This window comes from Podarcis liolepis, assembly GCF_965112155.1.
Source record: "Podarcis liolepis genome assembly, chromosome: 17".
Taxonomy (NCBI): domain Eukaryota; kingdom Metazoa; phylum Chordata; class Lepidosauria; order Squamata; family Lacertidae; genus Podarcis; species Podarcis liolepis.
In genome coordinates, this window is record NC_139571.1 from 33,304,357 (window position 1) to 33,324,251 (window position 19,895).

At 43.9% G+C, this 19,895-nt stretch overlaps 1 long non-coding RNA gene across 1 annotated transcript; it reads right to left on the minus strand.

Moving 5' to 3' along the window:
- Positions 1-5,122: 5,122 nt before the first annotated feature.
- On the minus strand, positions 5,123-12,479 carry LOC310696299. Its single transcript, XR_014520538.1, has 3 exons — positions 12,420-12,479; positions 9,806-9,858; positions 5,123-5,240 (listed from the first exon to the last, which is right to left on the minus strand). It is a non-coding gene; the product is annotated as an uncharacterized lncRNA (long non-coding RNA).
- Positions 12,480-19,895: the final 7,416 nt, after the last annotated feature.

Sequence of the window (19,895 nt, forward strand, 5' to 3'; positions counted from 1 at the left end):
ACCAATTTGCCAGGGAATTTGCCTGCCATGTTAGCAACTGACTGAATTATTAAGATCTTCTGGGTTCAGGGTAGATTTCATCAAGCAAGTCAATTTGCTGCCTCTTTTAAAGCAGATGGGACTGTTTCTTCCCTCAAGGAGACATTTACCTGCTCCTAAAGGCAGATGGTGGGACACGGGTGGCGCTGTGGCCTAGGACTTGCCGATCAGAAGGTCGGCAGTCCAAATCCCCACAACGGTGTGAGCTCCTGTTGCTCGGTCCCTGCTCCTGCCAACCTGGCAGTTCAAAAGCACGTCAAAGTACAAGTAGAGAAATAGGTACCACTCTGGCGGGAAGGTAAATTGCGTTTCCGTGCACTGCTCTGGTTCATCAGAAGCGGCTTAGTCACGCTGGCCACATGACCCGGAAGCTGTACGCCGGCTCCCTCGGCCAATAAAGTGAGATGAGCGCTGCAACCCCAGAGTCGGCCATGACTGTACCTAATGGTCAGGGGTCCCTTTACCTTTACCTTGAAAGGCAGATGGACAGTCTCTACCTACTTGATGTAACGTGCCAAAGGGGCATGGGTGGAGCAGATAGGACGTGAGCCACACTTCTCTGAGCAATTTGTCCACATCTTCAGACTTCAAAAGGAAAATTCACCCAACATCACCAGAAGGAATTATGGACACTTTCATAGATGGACCAAGCCATGGTGAATGTGAGAAATGTTATCCTCAAATTGCTGTACAGACATGTCCCAGCAGGCTTCTGAGAGTTCATTAGCATCACCAGATGGGCCAGACTGCAGAAGAGCTCAAACTCTCTGGACAAGTTCCACTGGATGGCACTGTGAGGATGCAATGGTGTCAGAACAGATCTGCTTCTTTGCTGTCTTCACAGCCACTAAGAAGGCTTGATAATGAGCTCTGTGTTCAGATTCACTGGAGCTCTTCCCATCTTGCTGTTTGTTTCATTGCCCTCAGGTCTTCTGAACACCAAGGAGCTGAACAGGCTCTGTTCAGTGGAAGATGGTGCTTAGGAGCAACCACAGCAACCGCCCAGTTCACCAATGTATTTCGCAGAATGACCCGGGCATCAACAGTGGTGCCAGCCATGCCAATCAGAAACTCCCCAAGACCTCTCCAAGACTCTGGTGGATTTCATAAGCCTCCCGGCATAGGCTATCCTAAGTGGACTCCCCACACTTGCATGGGGAAACACTTACTGTGAGTCTAGTAGTCAGCAGGAAGTGATCAGACCCTGACAAAGAGGTTTGAGTAAAATCCCTCACTCTTGGTTTCCCTTCCTCCTGTCCAGTTCATGAAGTCTTGAGCCAGCCCTGTCAAGGCAGTCTCTGCATGAATGTTGAGGTCCCCCAGCACTAACATCTTGGGGTTCCTCAGCACCAAATCTGTGACTATCCATCTTAACTTAGGCAGAACTACTGATGCACAGTCCAGCTTGCTATTTTCTCTTATTGAATAGTGATAGTAATTGCGGGTGGAAGAGAAACAAATTCAGAGATATGCAGCTTTTGCTAGTTACTTTTGACATTTCTCTGTGAAAGCCTGGTGGAAGGCACATTTGAATGTTCCAACTGTTCTGTGGCTCTCCATTTTCAGATGTTACCTGTGTATTACCAGTGACAGGGCCTTTTAACTGTGGCCCCTTGACTGCTTAAATGCCATCCTTGGACATATTTGCCTGGTGTCTGCACCCCTCTCTTTTAGATGATGGATAGCGGCTGTTTTACTTTTAGCAAAAAATAGTTTAGATCCCTTTGGGTCTTGCTTTTATGCTGCTGACTTTAACAGTTTAAATTGTAACTGCGCATTTTGGTTCATTTTCTTTTTGTTTTACAGTTTGAAAGCTGCCTTGGGGAGCCTTTGTGTTGAGATGCCTTAAAATAATAAATAAGTAGGGCTGAGGTTCTACACCAGGAAAAGAACACAACATGTTCCCAAGAACAGCAAGATCTTTTATTGTAATATGCATTGAGAGGTGGGCTAACAACACTCCAGCAGACTTCAATGCGTTTTCTATTTGTATCGTTGATAATGACAACTTGGGATGCTTTTTGTGAATGTTTCTTTGTACTGAAGCTGAACCCGATCTATTACACATCATTAAAAATTAAACTCTGCTGAATCCCAGTAGGGCGTCTTGCTGGTATCTTTAATGTGTACTCTTAGAAAGAAGATTAAAAAGTTTCATTTAGCAACTCAAATATCTGTTGAGTAGGCCTTTTGTATATGGGTTATTGGCTGAATTTCTGCACACAGTAGCTTGCCCACAAATTTAACTGAAGCCAGTGGAGCTTAGGAATATGTAAACTGATGGACCGCACTCATTATTGGCTGTAATCACAATGTTCTGCAGATTTCCTCAGCGTGAGCAAACATTTTGTTGATCATTCTCCCACAAGTTGTAATTTCCCTTTATCCTGGGGTGTTGTTTTCGTTACTAACTACGGCATGTATTTTTGCGTTTTTATATTATAAACTGCCCTGCAATCCCCAGATGAAGGGTGGTATAGATATTTAATAAATGAAATGAAATGAAACCTGTGGTAAAAAGGTGTGTGTGCTGAGGGCAGAGAAGAGGCATCTCTGAGGGAAAAGGATGGAAATCAACCACAAGGGAGGCACAGCAGCAAAGTTCAGTGCATTATTTATTAACCAAGCATTGAAAACATTAATGATGTAAAGATGGAACGTCGTTGGATATATGATTTTGGGCAACTTCTTGTTCATTGGCAAACTTCTCCAATAGTACTACTCCTCATTAGCTGCCAGTTTTGCTGAATACATTCTGAAAAGTGATAATTTCATGGAAATGGAGAGTGTGATGGGAATATTGCTGCCACTTAGCTCCCTTTAAAGCAGGATGGTATCATGACTGGGGCTCCCAGTAGTGACTTGGACACTGACTCAGATGGAGAGGGGCCAGCTCAGTTAGTTGTTGTTTAGTCATTTAGTCGTGTCCGACTCTTCGTGACCACATGGACCAGAGCACGCCAGGCACTCCTGTCTTCCACTGCCTCCCGCAGTTTGGTCAAACTCATGCTGGTAGCTTCGAGAACACTGTCCAACCATCTCGTCCTCTGTTGTCCTCTTCTCCTTGTGCCCTCCATTTTTCCCAACATCAGGGTCTTTTCCAGGGAGTCTTCTCTTCTCATGAGGTGGCCAAAGTATTCCTGACACTGAGCCCGAGTCCAGCAACCAGGAACCATGGGAAACTCTCTCTCTCTCTCTCTCTCTCTCTCTCTCTCTCACACACACACACACACACACACACACCCACACACCCACACCCACACACTGCAGGATCCCCAGGGACTGCTGCCTCTGAGCTGAACTCCACTGAGAAATTATTCTTAATATTAATTAAATTTATATGCTACCCTTTATCTGAAGTTCACAGGACAGTTTACAACAGAAAATTACAAAATATTAAACATAATAGCAACAAAGCAAAACAATAACCCAGACTCATTTAAAAGGTCATCGATTGTCTAATCAGCCAATGGCCTGGTTGAGAATGAATGTTTTCCCTGGCACTTCAAGATATGTAATGAGGTTGCCAGGCAAGCCATGCCACAAAGAGGGGAGCAACCACAGAAAAGGCCTGTTCTCATGTTGCCGTCCTCTGGGCCTAGAATGAAATTAGCTTCTTTGTTCGCCAACAGCCTCACTTGCTAAACCTACTCAGAGGCAAAGAAAGCCAAAGTGAGCTGATGAAGCAGTGACGGAGTTTGAAGCTCCTGGGACCTGTCCAGGGTCCTGAAGGGTCTGTCACTGATCATTCTTCCTAGGTCCTTTTCAAAGTGCCGCAGTGCAGTGACAGAGCAGCTGCTTTGTACAGTGGTACCTCGGGTTAAGAACTTAATCGTTTTGGAGGTCGGTTCTTAACCTGAAGACCACTTTAGCTAACGGGGCCTCCCACTGCCGCCGCCACGCGATTTCTGTTCTCATCCTGAAGCATAGTTCTTAACCCAAGGTACTATTTCTGGGTTAGCAGAGTCTGTAACCTGAAGTGTCTGTAACCTGAAGCGTCTGTAACCCTAGGTACCACTGTACTCAGAAATTCTCAGGTTCAACTCTCGATATCTCCAGGGAAGGCTGAGAGATATTTCCTGTCTGAAATCCTGAGGAGCTGCTCTCAAGATGAGGCAGCTTCCTTTGTTCCTGTGTGCTGCTGCTCTGGGTCAGAATGAGGTGAGATTGGGGTAGCTTTTCCTCCTCTGCAGCACAGGATAAGGCAAGGGGCATGCAAGGAAGCCCCAGAAGCCTCTCCACCTCTCTCTCTCCAGCCATCAGAGCTTTTATTCAATAGCTTCTCTCAGAAAAACCTCTCCTAAGATCTCATCTCACCTAATGCTGCATGACGTCTTGTTGCTAGTTCATGTTGGTGGTTGAAGGAAGCAATGGACCAAAAGGGAAGGAATGGAAGGAGCAGGGGTCAACATTAATATATTAGTATACAGGATTAAAACTAGATCTATAGTTGCACCCAAAATCCAGGGGTGGTAAATGTGGGGAGGCCATTTTGCCACCAGCTTGGGAGCAGCATGGAAAAGAATACAAAATTTAAAATACTGGAAATTCTTTTCTGAAAATCAATTCAACCCTACTCTCTTTCTTTCTTTCTTTCTTTCTTTCTTTCTTTCTTTCTTTCTTTCTTTCTTGTTTATAGTATTTTATTAAGTTTTCCAATTTAATAATCCAATAAAAACCACATTATAACCTTCCAAATTACAATACAATAAAAAAGCCAAATATATTGCCAAATGATATATCTTTGGGTGACTTCCCATGCTCTGAATTTCGCGGAGTTCTAATAATCTAATATCACATTGCATTTCTTAATTAGTCAATAAACCATTCTGATGTTGATCCTTCACTTAATTTTCATTTATGTATGCAACCACTGTCCTTCCTTCCTTCCTTCCTTCCTTCCTTCCTTCCTTCCTTCTCTATGTAATAGAAGACTTGCAGTGAGCTGGGGTGCATTTATGGTCTAGAGCCCTCTTCGGGTGCTGAAAAGAATGTGCAACACCATCCACCATGACTGGCAAACAGCACGAGATCTCTGGATTGGGCAGGTTGAGTATAAATTACTTGGAGCCTGAACTTCTTCGCCTGCTCAACAAAACAGAACTCTATTTCAGGCCTGCTCTCATGACTCCAGAAATGCTTGCACAGATGGAACAGTCGTAAAAGTGTGATGCTGAATTCTACCTTCTGTGGCATTTTATCTGTGAAGACAACCCAAATAAGCCTTTACTAGGTTTCCATTGTTGCTGATGTTTCTTCCTTTCTTCCTTTTTAAACTCTTTAAATATTTTATGTGCTTTGTTATTGTATATCACCTTGTTGCCATTGGATGGAAAGTTGGTAAAATATATTCCCCCCCCCCCTAAATAAATCTTTCAAGCTGAGAAACAGCAAAATATGATAGCTTTTTTTTTGGGGGGGGAGGGAACCTACAGGTTGCAACTGAAATCTCAAGGTTAATGGTGAGATACAACAGGGGGAAGCCTACGTGCTTTATTGAATGCATGGCTCTCTGAACATCATGTGCTCGGACATTTCTGGGACAGCAAAAGCCTTCTGTGCCTCCCATGCCTCAAGCCAAACAAAAATTAAGTAGAAATTCTGATGTCATTAGGATCGGAAGGAAACCTCTATATATCTTGCTTGGATGGGCTTGAGAGAACATATGGTGGGGGGTGGAGATTCAAGGGGAAGAGAGCATATTGCCTTGCCACAGAAGGAGAGAGTCAGTAATTAAAGGACTGGGTAAGCTAGGTAAGTCACAAATGAATGGTGCTTGCGGCAATGTTGGAGTAGAGTGGTCTCTTTCTATTAACAGTCAAATTCAGCTCCTCTGAAATTTGGTCAGTTTGATTGGACAGCATTTGCTTGGACAATTTTTAGTTAAATTCAGCAATCAGCTAATATTGCAGGGTAGTGAACTGTGGTGATATTCTAGTAAAAGGTAAAGGTAAAGGGACCCCTGACCATTAGGTCCAGCCGTGGCCGACTCTGGGGTTGTGGCACTCATCTCACTTTATTGGCCAAGGGAGCCAGCGTACAGCTTCCGGGTCATGTGGCCAGCATGACTAAGCCGCTTCTGGCAAACCAGAGCAGCGCACGGAAACGCCATTTACCTTCCCACCAGAGCAGTGCCTATTTATCTACTTGCACTTTGACATGCTTTCAAACTGCTAGGTTGGCAGGAGCAGGGACCAAGCAATGGGAGCTCACCCTGTTGTGGGGATTCGAACCGCCAACCTTTTGATTGGCAAGTCCTAGGCTCTGTGGTTTAACCCACAGCGCCACCCGCATCCCTTGATATTCTAGTACTCTCAAGCAAAAAACCCTTCCACAAGCTTCAAAGGGTATGTTGCTATGTGCCAATTTACACAACCATTCCAGAATGCTGCAGTGTGGGTCGACCTAGAATAGCACTCTAGAGAGCTGAGATTATACGTCAAAGCAAGAGAAAACTCAGAAGAAGAAGGAGGAGAAGGAGGAGGAGTTTGGATTTGATATCCCACTTTATCACTACCTGAAGGAATCTCAAAGCAGCTAATAATCTCCTTTCCCTTCCTCCCCCACAACAAACACTTTGTGAGGTGAGTGAGGCTGAGGGATTTCAGCGAAGTGTGACTAGCCCAAGGTCACCCAGCAGCTGCATGTGGGGGAGCGGGGAAGCGAACCCGGTTCACCAGATTACGAATCTACCGCCCTTAACCACTACACTACACTGGCTCTCTCAGGCCTGAATGAGGCCCTCTATACCTCCCAATCCGGCCCTCAAGACTTACCCAGACTTTGCACCCTCCTCTAGTGATTTTACCTGGCTGGAATGTGTCCATGATCTGTTATAATACCTCTTGCTCACCTGGATGGAGAAATATGTGGCTGTACACAGTCACCATTAGCACACAGCCCTTGGAAGGATATTCATGAAGAAACATGGCCCTCAGGTTGAAAAAGATTCTCCCACCCTTTAAGAGGATTAAGTTGTTTATTTATGTTACAAATGCAGCACAAAAATGGAAAGAAGCAGAAATTGGCAAAGTTAACAGCTTAAATAAGAGAACCTACTGACGAAGGTTTTGTGAAAGAATGGAAACCCTTTTCAGATTATTTAAATAAATATTACTATATTTAGCAGGTTTTGAACTAAGAGCAACAGAAGGGAGGAAAGAGTTTTTGTTAAAGTTTAAGAGACAGAATACAGGGTGCACCACAGGGAGAGAAACACTATGGAAAAGGGGGTCGGAAGTTGGAACAAAGGAAAAAAGAATGTATTATTATGTATTGAAATGTATGTGTGAATTTTTGGAAAACTTTTTTTAAACATCTTTACTGAAAGTTCAAAAAGTGCATAATTATATGTGGACTAAACATGGTGAGACATAAATAAGAGAGAGAAAATGAAAAAGAGAAACAGAACCTGCGTAGAAGGGAAAATAAAGGGGGGAAGGAAACCCCCCCCCAAAAAAAACCCCTGTATTCTTAACAAGGTTTTTATTGTACTTCACCAGATCTTATCCTATTACAATATTTGTAAGAACAGATTCCAAATACCATTGAATTTGTCCATGGCAAGTCTGCGTTTATATGCAAGTTGTTCATATGTTGCAAGTTTGTATAAATCCTCAATCCAATTGAAGAAGGGAGTTGCATTTTTATTATAATTTTTGGAAAACTCAGGAAAAAAATTCTCCCACTCCTGTGATTGAGGCATAGAAACACAGAAAGCTGCCTTATACCGAATCAGTCCAGCTGTCCATCTAGTTCAGCATTCTCAACAGTGATTGGCAGCTCTCCAGAGTTTCAGACAATACATCTTTCCCAGCTCTGCCTTGAGATGTTGGGGACTGAATCCAGGAACTGCAAAGCAGGTATGTGCAGTACTGCTGAGCTCTGCAAGTCATTGCTCAGTCACCTCAAATCACAAAGTGCATTTTGTGTAGCTAGCATACGGCTTCTTATGAAATTCCAAGTTCAATTCTTTTTTCCACACACTGTAAATGTTTCAGTTAAATAATTTAACCTCCATCAATGAGAAACCGTATTTACAAGGCAAAGCTCACAGCCAAGAAAAGTAAGTCACAAAAGCATACATTTTTTTCAAAATCCCAACTCAACAGGAGTGCATCAAAAACAATCCAACTCAGAATTTTCAAAGACAAATTGGATCAAAGAATGCAAATCAATTTAACACCTCTGACACCCATTAAGGCTGCACTCCTATGCACAATTTCTTGAGAGTAACTTCCATGGAACTCAAGTTGGTTTACTTCTGGGTATACATGCATAGAGAGACGCGGGTGGCGCTGTGGGTTAAACCACAGAGCCTAGGACTTGCAGATCAGAAGGTCGGCAGTTTGAATCCCCGCGACAGGGTGAGCTCCCGTTGCTCGGTGCCTGCTCCTGCCAACCTAGCAGTTCGAAAGCATGTCAAAGTGCAAGTAGATAAATAGATACCTTCTGGCGGGAAGGTAAACAGTGTTTCCGTGTGCTGCTCTGGTTCGCCAGGAGTGGCTTAGTCATGCTGGCCACATGACCCGGAAGCTGTACGCCAGCTCCCTCGGCCAGTAAAGCGAGATGAGCGCTGCAACCCCAGAGTCAGCCACGACTGGACCTAATGGTCAGGGGTCCCTTTACCTTTACCTTTATACATGCATAGAATTGCACTCACCAAGTGAAGGGAGCTTCTGAGTATGCATACATAGGATTAGGCTGTAAATAAGTGGGTATAATATCATGCATTCACCATTGCCCAGGCAAGCACATATTTGTGGTGCATGAATGCCGTGTAAATAACTCAGACTGTGAGCAATCTGCAACATTAGCTTTTTAAAAAAGAGTCATAAATGCATTATAACACTATGACACCAGATGGTGCTTTAGAGCTGAAATCAGAACTGAATGAAATTTTCCATTGTGAGCTTTGCAACAGGTGTCTCCCCCCGCCCCAATCATTTTCAGAGTGTTTTTTTTAAAAGTTGTGTAGATACAGCCCAGGTGCCAGCACTGAGTGAAACCAGGCCACAATCTTTATTGGCTAAGCAGCAGGTAAGTGGGGTTGGCATGGCAGTAGCGTGAGGATCAATTCATTATTCCATTCAGCCTTGTTGACAGAATGGTATTCTCCTACCATTTATTTTATTTATTTTTTGTTTATTGAATTTATATACCTCCTTATACCCGGAGCTCTCATGGGAGCTTAGGCTGCTTCCAGACTATTGCTAATTTTAGGTGGAACTCAGTCACAATCTGGGCCTTTCACAACAATCCCTCTCCCCACTAAAATGGGACTTTTTGTGATAGGGAAAGTGACAAGAATGTGTGGGATAACACTTGCTTTGATGCACCTTCACATAATATCCCTGCAAACAAATGATAACGTATGCTTAATAAACAGGTCACCTGGAAGAAAACCCACAGTGGTCAAGTGATTCTGGCCAGGAAATTCTGAAAAGGAAGTGATTGGTTTTTTGTAAATGTGCTAAAGCACTTTTTAATCTTATGTGCTATTGTAGAAATATTACAGTTTTTTTAAAAACAGAAGGACTAGTTTTTAATAATAATAATAATAATAATAATAATAATAATAATAATAATAATAATACAACCATTTATTCAAAAGTTACAATACAGTTACAATACAATACATTGCCAATCAATATATCCAGTTTAAATAGTCCATACTAGAATGGTAATATTGAAGATGTTATCAGTGCAAACATGAAAATTGTATCTCTTTAAAAAGTTGGGAAAGTGGGGTTAAGGTGATCTACACCTTATTAGACCACTGTTCTGCCCTTTTCTTTAAAACTCCAGATTTCCTGTGATCTGAAAAAGAGACAAACCCACATGGACGACACAATCGGATAATGATTTTTACACCTTGTGTGAATGCCTTGCACAAAAGTGAATGAAAGGCATGTGGTCATTCCATAGTAAGCCTGTTCATTGTTCCACATAGAAAGTCTTGAGCAGCCCTCCCTAGCCTGGTGCTCTCAGATGTTTTGCACTACCATTCCCACCACTCCCAGCTACTAAGGTCAATTGCTAGGGATGATGGGAGTTGCAGTGCTAACACCTGGAAGGCACTAGATGGTGTTAAGGCTGCTCTTGGGTCGACCCTGAGCCTCTTCCCTGGATATTAGCTTTGGTTCTTAAGGCGTTGCAGTAGCAACTTGAGCACTGAGCACTGCATTTCCTTGATGCAAATCTCCTAGCTAGATCACGAGAAGATGAGCTCATCACAGTGGGAGAAGAAACATTTCCATGGCAAACTTGCTGGCCCCCATGCCACGCAGTGCACAAACGGAAGACCGTATAATGAGCCACAGACACATCGTTTCGAGTTTGCAGCAGGCTTTTTTGGGGAGGGTAGGTGGTACTCTTTTGAACTCTTCCCTTTGGCTCAGAAGTATCACTTAAGGGGCTCTCAAGCCCGCGCCGCCGCGAAGCTGGGGATTAAAATAGCCAAGCCACAAAGTCGCTCGGATGAAGATGATGGACAGCTTTGCAAATTGTTCCAAGTGAACCATAAAACTGTCACATAGATGAGACATGCTAGTTGTGACGGCCCCGCGCTTTCCAGAAAGCTTCCAGAAATAAAGCAGGCCTATAATGGAAGACTTTGGTAGGGCATTAAAAATTAATTAGGGCTTACACAAGACGAATGTAAAAAAGGATTAGCAGCAGACTGTCGAATTGCCAGAGCGGAGATCAAGCAGAGGCTCTCTCCCCCTCCCCTCCGAAGCCCTCTGCTTCTCTTCTCTGTTTTTTTTTGGGGGGGGGGTTGAACTCTGGCATCATGGCTCATTGTACTCAACAACAGTGGAATATGCATTAGAAAAATAATGACTTGGAAGATTTCCTTTTTTTGTTTTGTTCCCTTTCGGTTATCCCTGCCATTTGGATGAAAGACACACACGCACAACAAATGCAAGGAAAGCTCCCTCCCTCTCCCTCTCCCTCTCCCTCTCTCTCTCTCTCTCACACACACACTCAATTGTGGGCATTTGGAATGTTGCATTATGAGGTCGTGTGTTGACCAGAGGTTTTTGCAGAGAACTGGATGCCTGACTTGGACTGAAGCGAGGCCACAGAGAGGGAAAGCTCCACAATCAAGACTGCCCCCGAGGAGCTTTACATTTCAGGAATGTCCCATGCTACCCTCCACAAAAAGAGGTGAAAAGAAACCTAGGTCCACCAATGTATCATTTGTACATCAGAAGCATGCGTGCGCACGTGCTCCAAATTCTGAGCAAAGAGAATCTGGATCCTTTTATATTTTTTCACATTGACTTTTCGACAAGCCATACATAACACTAATAGGCTTAGCGTAGGCGTTTATCAAAACATACATTAGCCATCGCACAGATTGTGTGATGATGCCTCCACCTTTCGTATTCGCTTTCCATATTACCAGCTGTATGTGTGGTTCAGTGCTTTCCCATATTCTATTATATAATTTTATTACACCTGCATTTTATTACTCTGTTCCTCATTAAATGGGTTGTCAAGTCGTCTTCCTTCTCTTACGCTATGTTGGTCAGTTTAGTCATTTGGACCCCTTCCCATATTCTTACAATCCCCCTTCCCATACTCTTACAATCCAATGATCATATGTTGGAGCATTTATGTCTCCCCCACCCCCGAATTTATAACTAATTGCCAATTAAGCTACAGCTAAAACATATATTATCATTTCCCTGTCTTCTTAGAAAATGAGACCTTATACATATCTCAATAATGCAATTAGCAGATTTACTAGAAGGCTATAACTTGTTATACTCTCAGTGGACTCGGCTACATTGGCAAAGAAAAAGCACTTTATATGTGTTGTTTATACATTCTAACACTGTGACACCAGATGGTGCTGTGAAGTTCCGTTTTTGCCAGTCTGATTTCTCATACAAAGTTTAAAATGTGTTTAACTGAAACACTTCTTTGATGTGTCTAGATCCAGCCAGTGTCTCATAATAGAGCTATTAAAAAAAATTTTTTTAGGACATGACCAGAATACAACTATACTTTCATTCTAGTGATGTCACTGAATGTTGCATTTTCCGGGTTGGATCTATGGATCTCAGTGGCTTGTAATGCCAATCCCAAACACAAGGCAGCCCTGAATGTTCTTCTCTGGCTCAGATGTTAAATTCAAGTCCTCCCTCTCTCCTTTCCATTTTTTTTATTTTGCTTATTGATTTTTCTTTTTACTTTGCACTGCTTTATAAATAAATTCAAAGCCAATTAGAAGCTTCCTAAAATACGTACAACAGAACAGGCAGAACAATAAATACAATGATCCAAAAATGACTTAGATCAGGATCATATCTTAAAGCCACGCGTAGGTTAAAACACTGCAGGGAAAAATTAGTGGAATGAAATGTTCTCACATCATCACACATGAAAAGGGAGGTTCTCCTGTCCGTCTCCATGTCATTGGTTACTGCTGCTGCTGGGGGAATGCGTGGAACCGCAGGTTGTCATGACATCAGGATGCAGGCAGGTTCTACATTATGGCAGGGGCAGAGGAAGGCGGGTGGGTTGGGGGCGGGCTGCCCCGGGTGTCCCCATGGAGTGGGGGTGACAAAATGCCGGGTGGCACTCACTGCGGGGCCTGCAGCGCCCCTGAGCCACACGTCTCTCCTGGGAGTGACATGGTTGCTTGGGTGCCCACAGGCTCCGCGCTGCCCCAAACGGTCCACCTGCTGCCTCCCCCCCCAACTGTAGGGCAGCTGAGTGGGAGGGGGCAGGCAGAGTCCTTGGAGGCCCCATGGAGTGTCCTATTCTGGCTCACCCCACCCTGTGGGCGGCTGGGTCTGCCCTGGGCGCAGAGCACGTGCGCCGCCCCAGATGCCTGATTTGATTTGCTGCACGATGGAGAGGAGCAGGGTGCCAAATGGCCTGGAGCATAGCTGTCAACTTACAGATTTGAAAATAAGGGATCAGCAGCCAAAATAAGGGATTTTCCGGGCACGGGTATGTTCACCTTCTGAGCCCCTCCAAGCCAAAGGCAGAAAGCCCAGCCAGCAGCCAAACGAAGCCTCAAGCAGTGGTTCCCACAGCGCAGCAACCCGGCAAAGGGGATGCAGCAAGGAAAACCACTGCCACCTCTCTGCTGGGAAGCGCTGAGCAAAGGCGAGTCCCCAGGCAACGCAGCCGATTTGATCAGCACAAGGCATGCAAGCTCCACCCCCCCCAGTCGTTCTTAGACTCCTTATTGGGTGAGCAACGCAGCCAAGCAACACAGTTGGAGCCTCCCTCCTCCCTGGCCAGCAGGCAGGGAGGGAGAGGAGCTGCTTCCTTTGAAACCCAGGAAATTTAAGGGACATCATCAATAAGGGACAGCAGTGGGACACAACGCTGGGATAAGGGACTTTCCTGCCAAATAAGGGACGGTTGACAGCTATGGCCTGGAGCCATTTTCTGTCTACCACTTTGGCCAAAAAACTAAGCAATGAAGTTACCTGGTGGGCATTCCTGGGGAGGCAGTTCTGTGTAACATTGCAGGACCCTCTAGACTAGTGTTTTAGAGTGGATGTCTTCTGCAGCACGTTCTTGACACAACAAGGGTGAATTTATTCTGCTTCATCGGTTGTTGTGTGATGCTTCCCCAGTCTTGCCATCTGTAGTTGGAGGGGCTATGGGGCAACGGAAGTGGGACAGAAAGAAAAAGAAAAACCCAGAACATTTCTGGTATGAAAAGTTAAGGGATTTCAGCAGGAAGTTACAGGCTATCATCGATTGCAACTGAATTAGCATAACTGCCCTCTAGACATTTGCAGACGCAAATAATATCAGGAGGATGATAGCGTATGACTACCCTGATAGCATCATGAGCACAAATCATCATGCAGTAAAAAGGACGTCTGGAGGGGCCCTACACCACCAACAAAAAACAGTCCCTAAGAATATTATGCAGTCCCCACTTGAGAGGAAAATCCTGTTTTTATTATCAGTCAACCAAACCAGCAGGACAGCAGGAAATCCAAGTTGTTCTTCGTACCCAGCAGCTAAGCTCAGCATGATATAATGGTTACTGAAAACCAGTTCCCTTGATTGGGATTTTAAACTGCAGATTATTGTCAATTTCTGCTGTTCCCTTAACAGATGTAAGAGAGACAATAAAGCTATCATCGTCAGAAGGAAAAGGAGATGGGTCAGCCACATGCTGGGGATGGCCAATGTACTGATGTTATAAGGCAGTCTCTTTGTTGCGACTCCAAGGAGAGAGAGAGAGAGGGAGGGAGACGTCCCAGAGAGACAGAAAAAAGCTGCTGTTGTTTATTAAGGGGTATGTTGCAACCCAATTCAAGGTCAAATAACATCAGTGTGAAGACAAATAAAGTATTACAATTTTAGAAACCAAACCAGTAAACGGAAATAATGGAAACAAATATTCTATTCTTGGTTTTGGATCATTTCCCCGTTAAACCACAAGAGGATTCTCCAAAAGGTTATGCTTTTGTGTGCTCTATATTTGCCACATCAACCACTGGTCTGAAGTCCCTGGACAGTTACTCAAAAGAAAATGTCACCCTCAGCTTCAAAAACAGTCCCCTGCCTCTGATCTAGGGAATATGTACAGTTGTAGGAGGGGAGAAGAGCAGTGAGCTATCTGCTTTTATTTCTAATGTTTCTTACCAGTTTGTGAATAGAAATCTATTGCTTATTTATTTGTAAGTAGGGACGGGTGTGGCGCTGTGGTCTAAACCATTAAGCCTCTTGGGCTTGCTGATCAGAAGGTCAGCGGTTTGAATCCCTGCCATGGTGTGAGCTCCCGTTGCTCGGTCCCTGCTCCTGCCAACCTAGCAGTTCAAAAGCATGCCAGTGCAAGTAGATAAATAGGTACCGCTGCGGCGGGAAGGTAAACAGCGTTTCTGTGTGCTCTGGCACTCGTCACAGCCCTCCGTCATGCTGGCCACTTGACCCGGAAAGCTGTCTGTGGACAAATGCCAGCTCCCTCGGCCTGAAAGTGAGATGAACGCCGCAACCCCATGGTCACCTTTGACTGGACTTAAACGTCCAGGGGTCCTTTACACTTTTCACTTATTTATAACCATAGTTAAAGCAAGTATTAAGTATACCCTTAGTCTTTTTCAAAAAAGAAACTTAGTCTTGTTTTGTTTTTGCTTTCCGTTTCCTGAATATGTCTATTTACTATGCTACTGTAAAAAGCGTAGGGGTGCCACTGTATTTTAGTCCAGAGGAGATCACAGATGTTAAATCTTTGACCTATAATCAATTTCGGAGGAAGTAGCCCAGGGAAACAGTCCCAAAGCAGCGAAACTCCACAGGCTCAAATGAGAAACTTCAATGTACCTGAGTGTTCAACTGGAAGTTACTCAACGGTTAATGCCTGTTGATGCTAGAGGGAGTAAGATGATTTTATCCACAGGGAGAGAATTAAGGAGAGAGAGAAAAGACAATCATATTTGCCAAGATTTCATAACGAGGTTTCAAGCCGTACAGAATTTTCTTCACATGGTAAAATTGGGAAGCTGCGACCTGTTTTGTCCCAGTTAAAGAACAAAGGGGGAGCTCTTGTACCACTGGAGATAGAGAGGGCATAGGAAGCTACCATGAACTGATCATTGGTCCACCCCGGTCAGTATTATGTATAGTAACCAACAGCACCTAGCCAGGGTTTCAGCCAAGAGACATTCCCAGTCCTTCCTTGAGATGTGAGGAACTGAACTGGGGAACCTTTTTGTGCAAAGCAGAATCTCCACCACTGAGCTACGGCCCTTTTCAACAATTCAGTTTTAAAACAAAATGGGACACGAAAGGAACAGGGAACTTTGGTGGGGCAGAAGTGGAACTCTTTGTTTGAATTGACTATTCTTTTTGATGTTCTGAAAGGTTGTATGTGTGTCTCTGGTGTCAAAGTTAATATCAGCCTCTGATGAAGGACAGGACGATTTATAGTAACAACAAGAAGTACAGTAACAGATACTTATGATTAGTGATGGACAAATCAGTCGATTTCAGTTTCTCTCTACTTCTCCTTTTCGCAGTCTTGCAGTTCTCCACATTTCCACAGAAATTTTGTGTAATGTACTTATTTTGTCTAGTGACTTTCCCTAACAGAATGCATTTTGTGTGCTATTTTCACAAATAGATGCATGTTTGGTTTTCGTTATGCGTAAAGGTAAAGGTAAAGGTAAAGGTAAAGGACCCCTGACAGTTAAGTCCAGTCATGAACGACTCTGGGGTTGCGGCGCTCATCTCGCTTTACTGGCCAAAGGAGCCAGTGTTTGTCCGCAGACAGTTTTTCCGGGTCATGTGGCCAGCATGACTAAGCCACTTCTGGCGAACCAGAGCAGCACACGGAAACGCCGTTTACCTTCCCGCCAGAGCGGTACCTATTTATCTACTTGCACCTTGATGTGCTTTCGAACTGCTAGGTTGGCAGGAGCAGGGACTGAGCAACGGGAGCTCACCCCATCTCAGGGATTCGAACCGCCAACCTTCCGATCAGCAAGCCCTAGGCTCAGTGGTTTAACCCACAGCGCCACCCGCGTCCCCTTTCGTTATGCGTACTTTCCCCTAATGGATGCATTTTTCTACACGCTTTTGGCTGTTGGAGAACGGCAAAGAAAAATCGGGAGAAAAGCAAATGCCAAAGGTGAGCCACGTTTCCTTTCGTGTATTGGTTCAAGAATGGCAAATGATGCAGTTTCTCATTGAAATGTAAACAAAATCGAGTGTTGAGAAAGTGCATTTTCCTGTATCATTGCCTGGGCAGGGGGAGGGAAACATCAGTAAGACACGTAGTTTTGAAAACCAAAGCCATTACACAGCCGTGGAGTTTGTACTGAGGTAGGCTGGGGACATGTATAAGACACATGGATCATACTTTAAAATAAGAGGCTGTTAGAGATTCCCCGGGGCACTGATTCAGAATCTTTCTTTTTGGAAGATGAAAGGAAGAGAAAATGTTTGTGTGTGCGTGTGTGTGTGTGTGTGTGCGCGCATGTGGTTTTTTTAATGTGATAGTTTCTTTCTCAGGTTTTCACCTGAGAGGGTGAGAGGGAGACAGAAAAGCCTCCGGATGAGCTTTCTATATTTATAAAGCAGATCTGAGCATTCATTTCTCTTGAGCCGCATTGAATTTTGATGGCAAGCAACCATTTGATAAATTTATTTATCACATTTGCACCTTGCGCTTCCTCCGGGGATCACAGGGTATATGTGCGCAATACATATTGAATGTTATCCTTGCAGCAAGCCCTGTGAAATTGGTTAGGCCAAACTAGATACAATGTGGAAAAATTCATGAATATAAACTTTCCACATCTTTTATTTATATTTTAATAGCAGAAAGTCCCAGAGTGGATCAGTACAGGAATGTTGTGAAAATGATTAAAGGATCCCCAAGCCTGCTGTTTTCCCAATTAAATTCCCCTTGGCGCAGCATCCAAGTGATATCTGTATGTTAACTCTGTAGACCAAACAGATACTTAAGAGAGGAATTAATGGGGAAAAGGGTACTTGACTTACCCTGCCCTGGCACTGGGTTCCCAATTAGAATCCTGCACCCACACCTTGGGATGAAATGAAGCATTCATTTTGCTGCTCTTAGTTTCTCGTTTTTCCAATCTTAAATTCATTTCCCACATTTTACAGGAATGTGAATTTTTTTTTTTAATCCTCATGAATCTCCATCAGCCTTTTAGTGCGAATTTCTTCTGCTGAACGCATTTTGATATGCAATTTTAATTAGCGTACAAGTTTTGACTACCTTTTTCAAGGACTTTCCCTTAATATACCGTAATGCATTTTTTTTGGGGGGGGGCTGTTGTTCCACCAATATATTTTATTCACCCTTTCCTCTACAGTATCTATTTTTGTAAACATTGTTGGGTGGTGAACTAAACCACAAAATTCTGATAAATGTGAGTTTTGAAGGATGGCTATGGTTCAGTTTGTGTCCTGCTTTGGAAAGTGGGAATGTAATAGTTTTGGTTTCAAATGATTCATATTTCTTCCCCATTCTAATCCACGCTTGCTACTGATGCTTAAAAATCCACAGGCAACTCCATTTGGCTCTAAGAGAGATTGACTGACCCTAAATCATTCACTGATCTTCATATCAGTGAATAGGGATTAACACTCAAGTCTCCACAATCCTTACTCAATGCTCTATCACTAGGTAAGGTAAAAGGTAAAGGACCCCTGGACAGTTAAGTCCAGTCAAGGCAACTATGAAGTTGTGGCACTCATCTCGCTTTCAGGCCGAGGGAGCTGGCGTTTGTCCACAGACAGCTTTCCAGGTCATGTGGCCAGCAGGACTAAGCCACTTCTGGTGCAACAGGACACTGTGATAAGTGCTAGAGCATTCAGAAATGCTGTTTACCTTCCTGCCACAGTGGTACCTATTTATCTACTTGCACTGGCGTGCTTTCGAACTGTTGGTTGGCAGGAGCTGGGACCGAGCAATGGGAGCTCACTACGTCATGGGGATTTGTACCGCCAACCTTCTGATCAGCAAGCCCAAGAGGCTCGGTGGTTTAGACCACAGCGCCACCCGCATCCCATGCTCTATCTCTTCCAAATCACAGGTGGGGGGGGGCTGTGGCTCTCTAGCTGTTGTTGGTGTCCATTTCCCACCGGTCTCATCCAGCATGCCTGCCCAGTGGTCTGCATCTGGTGATGATCGGAGTGTGTCCACTTATCAAGAAATGTGATGTCACCCATGCTGTAAATTTCCATGAGAGCGAAAGATCCTGTGATTCAGTCTCTGTGGTTTTTCTTTTCATCAAGCTGAACAAATAACTTCAAGTCCATAGAGACAAGCAGCTTACAGGCTTTGAGTGCCTCCAGACTGTCAATATTTTGCAGGAGGGAATCAGGCACATGCCAGAACTTTATGTATTTAAAGTAGATTAAAGCGCTCTGTTGCTCTAACACAACAGCAACAACAAAAGCTGGACATTTGCAGTTTGGGAAGTGATGGGGAAATGCATTGAAAAGTGTGGCATGAATGAATGATTAACAGGAAGATGTGCAAACACCCCAGACGCAAATCAGGACGAATGATCGTTGAAATATTTCTCCTAAAAGTAAACAGAATGAATGAAGACAGGATATAGTCTAACCTCACAGTAAGCATTGTGAAAGCAAATCAGGATGAATATGGACCAAACAAGTCATTTGAAAGGAAAACCTATTCTGCAGTGCGATCTAGGAACTTGACAAAACTATTCTCATTTAAATGTTTTCAACCTAAAAATTTAAAAAACAACTGGATTTGTATTATGTTCCCAGCCATAGTAATGGAACTAAGCTTTGCAGACTGCATGTAGCTCCAGGGGAGGTTAGTTCAGGGCAGATGAAAGGCATACTGTACGAATGTGCAGAAAAACAAGCATTTCTCTCCTTTGCATCTCACAGAAAAACTGATGTTCCTTCTTACGGGCAGATAAATGGGCCACACACACTCTCCTTTGCAGCTCAGCACTCTAAGTCAGTCTAATTCAAAGAAAAATCACACTACTTACTTATTTTTCTCTCTCACTTGCTGGAATCAAAACTGCAACGGATAGAAGAGGAAATATCAACACAAATGGTTAAAAGCAGACCATCCGAAGCTGTGTCAACCATTTCTAGTGTCCAGGTGCCACCTCCTGGACAAACAACACTGCACACCTGTTACAGCTCTTCTCTTTTTAAGAGCCACCACCCCAATGGCCAAAGGCTGCAATCTGAAAGAGCTCCTTGAGACATGCCTGAGACTTTGCAAAAACCCAGGTGGAGTTTTGACTTTCCCCCTCTGACCAGAAGACCCTCACACTATATCACAATCTGCTTCACAAGTCCCCCCTCAGTTTCAAAAACCGCTTTGTGATGAACACAAGCCCAAAGCT